The 13210-nt window shown below is 41.1% G+C and overlaps 1 long non-coding RNA gene across 1 annotated transcript; it reads right to left on the bottom strand.

The window, feature by feature from the left end:
• Nucleotides 1-8460: 8460 nt before the first annotated feature.
• On the bottom strand, nucleotides 8461-11779 carry LOC110498848. The gene is made up of 2 exons (XR_002469879.2): nucleotides 10929-11779; nucleotides 8461-8728 (listed from the first exon to the last, which is right to left on the bottom strand). It is a non-coding gene; the product is annotated as an uncharacterized LOC110498848 (long non-coding RNA).
• Between the last annotated feature and the right edge of the window lie 1431 nt (nucleotides 11780-13210).

Here is a 13210-nt window from a genome sequence, read left to right as displayed (position 1 = left end):
AAAGACAATAATGTATTTTTTTGCTACATACATTTTCCCTGACACATTTTGAATGCTTAGCAGGACAGGAAAATGTGGTCTAATTCACATACTTTTCAAGATAACATGTCTAGTCATCCCTACTGCCTCTACTCTGGTGGACCCACTAAACAAATGTTTCTTTGTCAATTCTGTCTTAGCCAGGGGCACACTCCGACACTATCTGTAAATAAAAATAACAAGAAAATTTGTCCGTCTACCTTGATTAATATAATACATTTGAAATGCTTTATACTTTTACTTTTGATACATAAGTATATTTTAGCGATTACATTTACTTTTGATACTTAAGTGTAAAAATTAAACTACATTTTTGACTTTTACTCAAGTAGTATTTTACTGGGTGACTTTCACTTTTACTTGAGTCATTGTCTATTAAGGTATCTTTACTTTTAATCAAGTATGACAATTGGGTACTTTTTCCATCACCGAGGAAGACCCAGAGTTACCTCTGCTGCAGAGTATACGTTCATTAGAGTTAATTGCACCTCAGATTGCAGTCCAAATAAATTCTTCATAGAGTTCAAGTAACAGACACATCTCAACAGTAACTGTTCAGAGGAGACTATGTGAATCAGGCCTTCATGGTCGAATTGCTGCAAATAAACCCTTACTAAAGGACACCAATAATAAGAAGAGACATGCTTGGGTTTGGATAAAATGCCAGGATTCTTGTCCCATTCCGCCCCTGACCACACACATACAGTGGGGCAAAAAAGTATTTAGTCAGCCACCAATTGTGCAAGTTCTCCCACTTAAAAAGATGAGAGAGGCCTGTAATTTTCATCATAGGTACACTTCAACTATGACAGACGAAATGAAACGAAAATAAATCCAGAAAATCACATTGTAGGATTTTTAATGAATTTATTTGCAAATTATGGTGGAAAATAAGTATTTAGTCACCTACAAACAAGCAAGATTTCTGGCTCTCACAGACCAGACTTCTTCTTTAAGAGGCTCCTATGTCCTCCACTCGTTACCTGTATTAATGGCACCTGTTTAAACTTGTTATCAGTATAAAAGACACCTGTCCACAACCTCAAACAGTCACACTCCAAACTCCACTATGGCCAAGACCAAAGAGCTGGCAAAGGACACCAAAAACAAAATTGTAGACCTGCACCAGGCTGGGAAGACTGAATCTGCAATAGGTAAGCAGCTTGGTTTGAATAAATCAACTGTGGGAGCAATTATTAGGAAATGGAAGACATACAAGACCACTGATACTCTCCCTCGATCCACGCAAGATTTCACCCCGTGGGGTCAAAATTATCAGGTTAGTTACAAGTGGGGTTGAAACGAACCTACAGGAGGGTAGCTCTCCAGGAACAGGGTTGGAGAGCCCTGCTTAATGTATCACAAACCTTTCCACCTGTATGATCTGCTGGTCTCCCCTGCTCATCAAGTCTGCAGTCTTTCCCCTCAATGGCCAACACTGCCACTGTCACCCTATGAGAGAAAGGGTTACATAAGTGATTGCTTACAGTATTCAATAACTACATATAATTTCTGTTAACACCTTAAAGACTATCAACATAGCATGTATGAAAATGTGTTAATCCAAGGTAAAATAGGTTCTCCACTGCACTGTGATACTCAAATAGAAGTGAAAATTGAGCTAGTGAAGACAGTAGAGTTGCATCAACACCTGACTAGCAGCATACTCGCCCAGGTCTTGGTAGAAGATGGTGGAGTAGAGGAAATATCGAGCTTGATTGTTGTCCTCCACCTCCAGATTCCCCAGGTCTGTGTAGGCCTTTCCATCGGTGCAAGTAATCACCTGGGAAGACGACAATATATTCCAATGGTACGATGTCATAAACAAGACAGATACAGTATGTATTCAGGGGCACTGAAACTATAGGACTGTCTGGCTTTTGACCCTCGTTCCCGAGATGCCATCGCTATGGCTACAAGCTGGACCTAGAGCCGAGGCACCACTCTTAGACAATCTTTTAATGAAAAGAGAAGAGTGTCAACATACCGTTATTTCATTAAATTATTCCTTCATTGGACCAGCTTTAAAATACGTCCATGGCTTATTTGCTCTTGGAACACATGGGCCCTTGAATTAAAATGTAGAGTTTGTTTGTTCCCTTATTGCCTCTCTCGTATTACCTTAGAATCTCGGCACCCCACTAAAAACGCGAGGAGAAATGTTCCTATCCGTGCAGTCACCTGGCAAGACAAACATCAGTGGATGATCTTAATATACTGATCAAAACAACTTTAGATTCACAGCCAAATATTGGATGAATGTGTCCAAATATTGACTTGAAATCAGTGGAGGCTAGTGGGAGAAACTATAGGAGGATAGGGTCATTGTAATGGCTGGAATGGAATGAATGGAACAGTATCAAACATATGGAAACCACAATTCCATGCCAGCCATTACAATGAGTCTGTCCTCCTATAGCTCCTCCCACCAGCCGCATTGTGAAATGTCACACAGAAAACACAGATTTAATACCTACAGCCAATGAATGTAAAGAGCATGAAAACACATTTTCATTAGATATCAACACTCAGAAATAGTCAATCATGTCAATGGGAAACGGATGAAACATTACACCTGATTGTTGAATGTGATGAGTCCTAATCACATGTGTGGTTGTCTCTCACCCAGCTTCTGAACACTCTGTGAGACTGCCTCCTGAACAAACTGGTTTAAACCCACATCATTAACAACATCTACACAACCACAGACCATTGTCAATTCTAGCAAGGCACATTATTATGAATCTGCCAACAAATCTGTCACAAGTGCAGCACATAGGTTGATCCACTTCATATTTAATTTACTGGTAGTGACTTTGATTATCACAATATCTTCCAAATGTAGCCACTAATGCCCATCAAACTAATCAAAGATGGTTGACCTGAAGATGTGGTCTGTAGATTGGCTGTTTTCCTTCAAACACCTGGGCCAAGATAGAGAAAGAATTTCTCTGCTCATCTTAATCTCCCAGCAGGTTGTAGTCAGTACATATTGTGGTCTGTATAAATGCTCAATACATACCCGGCTTCACAAGGGGGGAAAGGGGGGCATAGGCCCCTCAGTTGAAACTTGTGTCCCCTCAGTTTTAGTTTAATGTCCCTATATAAAAATAGCTAAAAAAGTTAAAGCGATTGAGTGACAGGTTTGTGCAAAATCTGTATCTCCACTGCCCTGTGTCAGCACAATGGACAGAGCGCACCGTGGTGTGTGTAGGAGGGCTTTGGAATTGGAAAGCCACTGGGACGGTTAGGTATGACTCCTTCGGGTTTCCATAAAAACTGGTATAAAATGCTTCTCATCTGTGGTAGGCTAAGTGAATAACTTGATACGCCTCCACCTGTAATATTTGATTTTGATTTATAAGGGCGGGGTCAAGTTTACCATTGAAGCAGCTTCACTCAACTCTGCCTCACTCACGCCCCACCAATACAGAGTTTAGTTAGCTTCTTAGCTAGCTGTAAAAAGCATTAGTGTTATTAGCCTTAGCCTATTTAGCTAGCTCGAATCAGCTGCAATGATGGATATCAAAAATTGTCTTCCCAAACAAAGCTAATGGAGTAGGAGAGCAATGAGCAGCAGCAGCATCAAACCACCACAGAGGCCTCCACCAAGGGATGATGCTGCTGAGCTCCAGCTATCTCTGCGCCAGGATAATGGCTCGTTAGCCCCCTGCACCTCCGACTGTTCATGACGATCTTGGAACAGAGGAGCCAGCCCAGGTTAGCCTAGAATCCTACCCTAGTTGCAGATTCTCTGTACAAAAAATGTAACTTAATAGCATCTAGTTCATAGGAAGAGAATGGACTGGACAACTGGCTACTGTATCAGGGGTTGTTAAAGTTGTGATAGCATTGTGAAGTTCCTCTCTGACATCGAATGCACGTGTTCGTACAACACAGATGTAAGACTCGAGGCTACAGCGCTGCTTAAGGAAATGACGGACCCCGGGTTTAAGTTTATCGCCAACATGGTGCACAGAATCCTCAGTCTTCTTGTTCCATCCTCCAAGCAAATTACTCCAGGCAAAAGCCACGGATCTTTACAATGGAGTCAAAGTGGTCCGAAGTGGGTTGGAGTGCGTTGAAAAGCTGAGGTGTGGCAGCGAGTTCGAAGCCGTTTGGGCCACCACCTCCAAGCAAACGATGATGTTAGTACAAACCTCCGGCTATATGGTGGACAGTACAGTAGGCCAGCAGGACAGAGGAGAAAAGACCGAGTGTAAAAGACTGTACTTCAGCACGTTGAATGCTGTCATTGGTGAGAATGTCAGAACGATTCAGCCAACTGGTGGAGTCCTTGTGTGCCCTTGACCCAGAGAGCCATGACTTAATAGATGTGAAAAAGGTGAAACCACTGCTGGATCTGAGCAAAACAAATTTGGTGGAAGCTGAGTTTAGTGTCGCTCGCCAGTTTTTGCAGACTGAAATCGCCTGCTCCAAATGGACCCCACTTGATATCCTGCAATGATTCTCTAGGCCTCTCTCCGCTATTCCGACCGTGCTTACTACATTGAAACATGGATTGACTTTTGGGGCGTCCACAGCCACATGCGAGAACTAATTTTCCATTGTGATGTATTCCGTTTATTGTGATAGCATGATATAAGCAGAACTCAATATAATTCCAATGCAAGACCCCAAATAACGCCCCTGGGTATAGCTACATATCGGTATGTTTCATCATAGAAATAGATACATTATATTATGGTTTTCTGTACGTATTGGAAACGTGTTTATGGTGGGCTGGCATTGCTTAATTGATTACTCGAATTTGATCCACAGAAATGTATAATGCCGTAACACGACGTGTTGCTGAGCTCATGAGTGGCTAATTTTCCATGTTTGAAGGGGGCAGGACTTATTTGGCAAGACAGCTGTGCATTGCTGCATCTCGTTGTTTTGGTTATTTGGATCTCCATTCGCCTTTTGTTCACTGCTAATGTAACTGGCCTAAATATGGATTGTGTCATGCCTTTATCAATCTGATATTTTGTTTACTAGGCCTACTACTTGGTACCACTGGCTTGTACCTTTGTTCTCTTTCATTTGTTCACATTTGCGGTTGTGTTGGTATTCCAAGCCAAACTGCTATTCAGCATTTAGTTTGCAATTATTCTGGTAAGACAGCTGTGTGTACGGCTGCATTCACATAGGCTGTTTGTAATTGGTGAACAACCCCGTCTATCTTGTAGCCTATATTCTTTACCAAAACAGCCTTGCTTTAGTGTGTAGGGCACTGTCCGTTGTGATGATACTACGGCAGTGGAGATAGGCTGCAGATTTTGCACCAAACTATCCGTCACTTTAAAAGCACTCAATGGTTCTCGCGTTTAAACTTTATGTTTATTGTCGTATGGCGTGATATAAGCAGAATTCAATATAATTCCAATGCAAGAACGCCGATTTCAACTGCCCTCTTTAGTCACTTTATCCTGGCACCGGGTCTGGGTCAGTATATATACAGCTTCAACCAGCATTGAATGTGAAACTACTGTACTTAAAACAAAACAATATTGATTATACAGAACAACATTTATTATGGAGGTATTCCTATCACATTCTTTTAATCTAGCCTTACCGCACTCGTGTTTCCGACACGCACGCTGAGGTTTTGCCTTTTCTCTCCTCACCAGCATCTAACTGCATGCTCTAAGCGGGGACGCTTGTGATTGGCCAGCATGTGCATGCCATGCAGCGAGTGAGAGAGCCCGCTTGTGATTGGCCAGCATCTTCTGTGCATGTAGAGTGAATGAAGGAGGTACTGTAGTCTAGTTCTTGTTGTATTAACAGTGTCAAAGAAAGGAGAAAATTCCAGCCACTCGCAATATGGATATTGCACATGCCAATATCTCAATTTCAATCTGAATTTGATTAATCGTGCAGCCTTCTATGCAGCCCTTTATGGTGAGCACTGCGATTAGGCACAAGTTGAATAACATAATAATTGAATAACATGGATTTCTACATTTATTTTGCAACGCTCGCGCACGCGACGTGTCTGGTCTGGTCAGCATGTAAGAATCAGGCAACAAGACTAGGGATTCTGGACAGGACCTCAAAGGAAGGTCTTGGTGGCAAGAATGGAGCTAGAAGTATAGAGAATCATATGTCAACGCTGGTTGTCTTCAGGGTGCAAATTACGGGGGAGCCGGGGGAGGCTCAGCTGCCCTGAATGAGACATTAGCTCCTCTAAATGCAAATATGTTTTACAGTGGTAAATATGAAAATAAAAGCTTCCAAATTAAACAAACACCCCCAACTCTCTGTCATGGTTTAAACCATTTACTTCTATGTGGCTGTATATACCGTCTCCATGTCCACTGAGCTAACCACTTAGTAGCGCCGAATTTGACCTCAGCTGAGCTCCTTTAAACGCATAGATTTTCCCTTGTACTTGCTCATTTTTGCTGTTTGTTTGCCATTCGTCCTTGATTAAAAAATAGCCTTTATTCCAATGCATTAGATGTATCTGTTGATTTATCAGTTTGCTTTTGTCAGTCAGCTGTCTAGAGCGCTCATTGCTTTGTTTTTTCAGGTGCGCGCGGGTATTGGTGTTCTCTATGCCGTCTGTGGCCATAAGAAGTATACCATTTATTTTGCTTTATTATTTTCTATCAATATTTTATTTCCTGGATCAGCTGATGATGGCCCCCAATATCACTTAGACAACTATCCTACAGCTAGATACGAATGTGCATCCAATCCATCCAACATCAATGACAGTAGGCCTATAGTTGACTCTTTTGGTAACTGTTTTTATGTCTAAACATAATGAAATGTTACATAGGCACAGTTACACTTACAGTGCATTTTCAGAGATTTCCAAGATCCAGGAATCATACAGGTTTTAACTTCAATGTTCTAATAATTACAAATAACACTGTCATGAATGTCAATGTAAGGAAAGGAAAGTAGTGTTTTGTGTCACACGATCTGTGAAGACTCCAAGCATTCAATTCATGAATTATGGACAACTCATGAACTATGGTACAAACATGTTTTGATTCAACTGGTGTATTATATTGAATGTAGGGTACCTGTTCCGTACATGTTCATGTGTGTAAAATTGCCTCTGCTGAGAAGGTAGGCTACCGGCAGTGGTGTAGGTCTAGTGGAGGGTGAACGCAACTAAACGCAATTTACCCACATTTTTTTGAAAAATGCCCACCTATTTTTTTTTTTGACCACTACATTAATGGCTACTGGTATCCCCAGTTGAAGTTCATGGTAATAGGCCTACAAATTGTAGCCTAGTCCAGTAAAATGACTGTGTGTTTTATGGTGACCATCCCGTTTTTCCCTGGACAGTTTCAGACCCATTTGGGGGGTGTCCCGACTTTTCAGGATACTGTTAAGGGAATTTTTATCTATAATGACTAATTATGTATACATTTCAATCAGGATGTACTAATCAGAATACTATTATGTTACTGTATATGTACTAATCAGAATACTGTTATGTTACTGTATATGTACTAATCAGAATACTATTATGTTACTGTGTATGTATGAATTTTCTTTCTTGATCCCAGTACTGAATATAATGTGTGTGAATGTGGTCAAGAGTTAGAACAATGACTGTCTGTTCCTTGGTACAAATGAATGAACGATATCTTCAGACTGGCTAGAATGCTTATCTACTCAAGAAAACCTTGACTCGTAAATTATATTAAATTGGTAGTGAGACAGATGTGGGAAGGCTTGAGATACAGCCTTTGTACTGGAGATGGCACGGGTTGGTGTTGGAACTAATGACGTCATTTTCAGTTTATAACCTGTGGTAAACTGTATCGTATTCAGTACTCTCGTGAATAAACTCTGCTGTTTGACTTTAAGACTGGGCTCTGTCTATTATTATAGAATAAGGGTCTTACACATCCTTATGAATTGACAGAGTGTTTAATTTTAATTGGGTATTAAAACATAGAGCAAATTTAATTCCTTTAACAGATACAAAAAAGGTGAATTTGTCAGTAAGCTGCATCAATTAACGTAGGCCGAATCAATGACAATCGTCCGATGTCATTAGGCACACTTTTGGTGTTTTGTAAACAGATATCTAATTCCATTAATCTAATGGCGCAAGTGTACATCCATTGCACTGTTTGATTATTTTGGTGTGGACGAACATGCACAGGTAGGTAGCCTACTTTTTGAAGTGATTTGTTTGGCAATCAGATGAAAGTATCATGACTGATGTGTTCATGCTACATTAAAATGGTAAATCATTTTTACCGTTAAATTGTCTTTATTATTAGGCCCATGCATTTTTTTTGCACTCAATAGAGACCACTTCGAATGTCACTGTGCAATTCATGCTCTGGTTGTCATCATAATCTTTGCCATATCTTCATCTGTCATCACATGCAAGACTCTTTGTTTTTTTGGCATCTTAATGTGTGGATAGCATGAATGCCAGTATTGTCTGATTATACTAGCTTTAAGCCTACCAAAGAATGTCTCTTTAAAGCAAATTGACCAGTCATCTGTTGACGGTGGTGTTTAAATGCTTCATCCCTTCCCCACTGCCTTCTGGGATAATGTATGAGTAGTCTGGATCCCATGGATGACCCCCAATGTCTGGTTCCTCCTTCGGAAGGTCAGCCTCTGGTTCCTGGAAGGGAAGGGGTGCCTGGGATTGGCTGGATGTAAGCAGGTGATTGAGATCGCATGGATGAAGGAAGTAGAGCTGAGGAAGGTAGAGATGGACATAATGTTAGCCACAATACTGATACAATGCCAATTGAACTGTATATAAAAATGACATTATTGCTAGGCAAACCTGTCAAAACAAATCAAGTTATCTTTGTCACATGCGCCAAATACAACCGTGAAATGCTTACTTACAAGCCCTTAATACTTCTTCAGGCTAGGGTCTATTTTTCTCAATTTCTGCCTGACTGACGTGCCCAAAGTAAACTGCCTGTTGTTTAGGCCCTGAAGCCAGGATATGCATATAATTGGTACCATTGGAAAGAAAACACTCTGAAGTTTGTAGAAATGTTAAATTAACGTAGGAGACTATAACACAATATATATGGTAGCAGACAATCCAAAGAAAAACCAACCAGAAATTGTTTTTTTTGAGCCCATGCTCTTCCATTAGAACGTATAGGGATAAAATGTAATCTAGCTCCCAGTATGCAATTCTTATGGCTTCCACTGGATGTCAGTGGTCTTTGTTCAAGGTTTTAGGCTTGTTTCTTCCCAAACAAGGACAAATTATGAGTTTTAGTACTAGGATACAGACTTAGAAATTAGTCTATGCGTGCGCAACGAAGTGTCACATGACGCTGGATGGACGAAGTAGGTACGGGGAGTAAAACATTTCATAATAATGGACATAGACAAGACATGAACATAAACTAAGACAAAAACAATACAATGAAGCAGCAGGGAACAAAGCTAGGGAACTGACATATATAGGGGAGGAAATAACAGGTGATGAATGAGTCCAGGTGAATCCAATAACGCTGATGCGTGTGACGAGGGAAGGCAGGTGTGAGTGATGGATGGCAGAAACGTGTGATGCAGGGTAATCAGGCGCACTCAAGCGCCAGGGGAAGGGAAGAGCAGGAGCAGGCGTGACGAAGAGGACAGGCACCTGCTAATATTGTTTTCCTATTGAACATACTTCTTTCCGAATTAAATATTATAGTTTGATTACATTTTAGAGTATCTGAGGAGTCAATAGAAACACATTTTGACTTGTTTTAACAAAGTTTAGCGGTAGGTTTTTGGATTCCTTTATCTGCATGTTGAACGAGTGGATTACTCAAATCAATGGCGCCAACTAAACAGACTTTTTGGGATATAAAGAAGGATTTTATCTCACAAAAACGGCACTACATGTTGTAAATGGGACCCTTTGGATGACAAATCAGAGGAAGATTTTTAAAAAGTAAGTGAATATTTAATCGCTATTGGTGAATTTATGAAACCTGTGCTGGTGGAAAAATATTTTGATGTGGGGCGCCGTCCTCAAACAATTGCATGGCATGCTTTTGCTGTAAAGCCTATTGTAAATCGGACAATGCAGTTAGATTAACAAGAATTTAAGCTTTTAACTGAAATAAGACACTTGTATGTTCCTAAATGTTTAATATCCATAATTTTTATGATTATTTATTTGAATTGCGCGCCCTCCAGTTTCACCGGAAGTTGTCCCGCCTGTCCCAGAGAGGAACCAACAATGCAGTTCAAGAAATTGAGTTAAGAAAATATTTAATAAATAAAGTAAAGTAAAAAAATGAAATCATAAAGTATAGATAAAACAGCGAGTAGCAGTAGTATAAAAACAAAAGGGCAGTGTAAAAACAAAGGGGGGTCAATGTAAATAGTCCGGATGGCCATTTGATTAATTGTTCAGCAGTCTCATGGCTTGCCGTGCGGTAGCAGAGAGAACTGTCTATGACTTGGGTAACTGGAGTCTTTGACAATTTTTGGGGCCTTCCTCTGAGCTGTTTGAGATGTGAGCTGTTTGAGCGAGCCTGGAACATGTAACGGCTTTCTTCCTGCGAAGGAGAGGCGGACCAAAATGCAGCGTGGTTGAAGTTCATGTTTTTTAATAGGAAAACTCAACATGAACATAATGCAAAACAACAAACGTGGCAAAACCCAAACAGCCCTATCTGGTGCAATAAACACAAAGACAGGAAACAACCACCCACAAAACCCAACACAAAACAGGCTACCTAAATATGGTTCCCAATCAGAGACAATGACTAACACCTGCCTCTGATTGAGAACCATATCAGGCCCAAACACAGAAACAGACAAACTAGACATCCAACATAGAATGCCCACTCAGATCACACCCTGACCAAACAAAACATAGAAACATACACAGCAAACTATAGTCAGGGTGTGACAGAACATCAACTCCTCACCTAAGATGGAAGGCTGCATTCTCAAACAGTGGCGAGGAGTTGGGAGCTCTCTTCACCTCACCATTTTTAAATGTGATTTTCTGCTCTGGAAAGGGGGCTGTTGTTTTTGAGATTCTGAGGAGGGTGCTGGAGGGGTAGGACTGCAGGGACACGCTCTGTTTGGGGGAGGGAGGGGAGCTGGGAGAGATGAAAGACAGAACATTGTTAATGTGGACTACACAAGATTCATTAATGAACTGGAAAACATTAGTTGGTTCACTGACAAAAGTTCGGTGGTCTTTTTGTACACAGCAGTATCTAGGGTAGGGGTGGTAACAGTGAACAATGTTAGCAAGATTTCATTTGAAGTGTGCCGGAAAAATCATAACTTACCTGAACGTTTAATTGCAATTAGTGATTTCCTTTTGACTTTCCCCTGATAGGTTGATGGAGGGGTGAAGACGAACCCACAGGCAAACTCCATTGGTGGCCATACCACTTAAGGTAAGGACAGTCACCCTGATTTAGACATTTCTATCAAAATGCCAAACTCTTATTTCTAAGCCTTCCTTTGTCATTGTGATTGTGAATAAATCATGATTTATTACAGCTGATGCAAGCTATGACAAGCATTTCGCTACACTCGCAATAACATCTGCTAACCATGTGTATGTGACCAATAAAATTTGATTTGATTTTGATGAAAAAGATGGCTCTGCAGTGGATAGCAGCCGTCTTACGGATCCTGACCAATTCTGCTATTTTGTGTGTTTTTATACGCAGATCTTTTTTTTTTTTTTTTTACATAATGTTGATCTGTTTCACCTGTCCTTGTGCTTGTCTCCACCCCCCTCCAGGTGGAGCCCATCTTCCCCATTATCCCCTGGGTACTTATACCTGTGTTCTCTGTTTGTCTGTGGCCAGTTCGTCTTGTTTGTCAAGTCAACCAGCGTTTTGTTTCAGCTCCTGCTTTTCCCCAGTCTCTCTTTTTCTTGCCCTCCTGGTTTTGACCCTTGCCTGTCCTGACTCTGAGCCCACCTGCCTGACCCCTCTGCCTGCCCCTGACACTGAGCCTGCCTGCCGAGAGAGACATGCGATCTGGCACCCTGACGAGACTACGTCGACAAGCAAATACACCACCATTGGCGAATGTACTGTAAAGGGAATAATGTTTATGCTTTTCTTATACCTAATTTCTGTGTTCTAATCATGTGCGGTTCTAAAAAACAATTTTTGTGTTCATGCAAGTGGTTGACTAAACAAATACTCTTATCAGTAGCTGCAATTTGGCAGTACGCCCAGACCTTGTTTTGAGAACAAACAAAAGATATCCCAGTTTCAAGGTCTCAGCTTAGAGAGGAGAAGCCTCGTAAGGTGTTGGTCTGTCACATGTTATGAAACAGTAGTGGTCGGTCATATGAATGAAACAAAACAATAATGATGAATTAATTATGCTAAATCATGCAAATATAACTTGTCTGTGTATAGCCGTATATAAGACAACTGCTGGGACTGCCCAGAGAGCTCCTGATTGATGTGTACTATGGTGCATTGAGCTGGTTGGAACCTCTCCAGCGCGCTGACAATAAACAATGATTCATTTAAGATGGACTTCGAGTGTCCCTGTGTAAGAATTTTTCCAGAACAGTACAATCACTGCAGAACAAACTGGACGAGCTCCCTTTGGATCTATCCTATCAACGGGACCTGAAAAACTGTAATATACTACGTTTCTCAGAGTCTTTGCTGAACAAGTATATGGATATACACTGAGATGCACCGTCTTTTGCCCTCAGAACAGTTCATCATGGCATGGACTCTACAAGGTGTCGAAATTGTTCCACAGGGATGCTGGCCCATGTGGACTCCGATGCTTCCCACAGACGTGTCAAGTTGGCTGGATGTCCTTTGGGTGGTAGACCATTATTAATACACACAGGAATCTGTTGAGTGTTAAACATCTGTTGAACTTGAAACACTCAAACCGGTTCAAAGACACAATTTATTTATTTTTCATATATTTAACTTGGCACGTCAGTTTATTCTTATTTACAATGACTGCCTCCCCTGGCCAAATCCGGACGACGCAGGGGCAATTGTGCGCCACCGTATGGGACTCCCAATCACGACTGGTTGTGATACATCCTGGAGCAAAACCAGGGTCTGTAGTGATGCCTCTAGCACTGAGATGCAGTGACTTAGACCTCTGCGCCACACGGAAGCCCACACTTAAATCTTTTGTCTTGACCATTCACATACATATGTCAATTGTCTCAAGGCATAAAAATCCTTCTTTAACCTAT

Source organism: Oncorhynchus mykiss, chromosome 20 (assembly GCF_013265735.2).
Source record: "Oncorhynchus mykiss isolate Arlee chromosome 20, USDA_OmykA_1.1, whole genome shotgun sequence".
Taxonomy (NCBI): Eukaryota; Metazoa; Chordata; class Actinopteri; order Salmoniformes; family Salmonidae; genus Oncorhynchus; species Oncorhynchus mykiss.
This window is presented reverse-complemented; position numbering and strand designations above follow the sequence as displayed.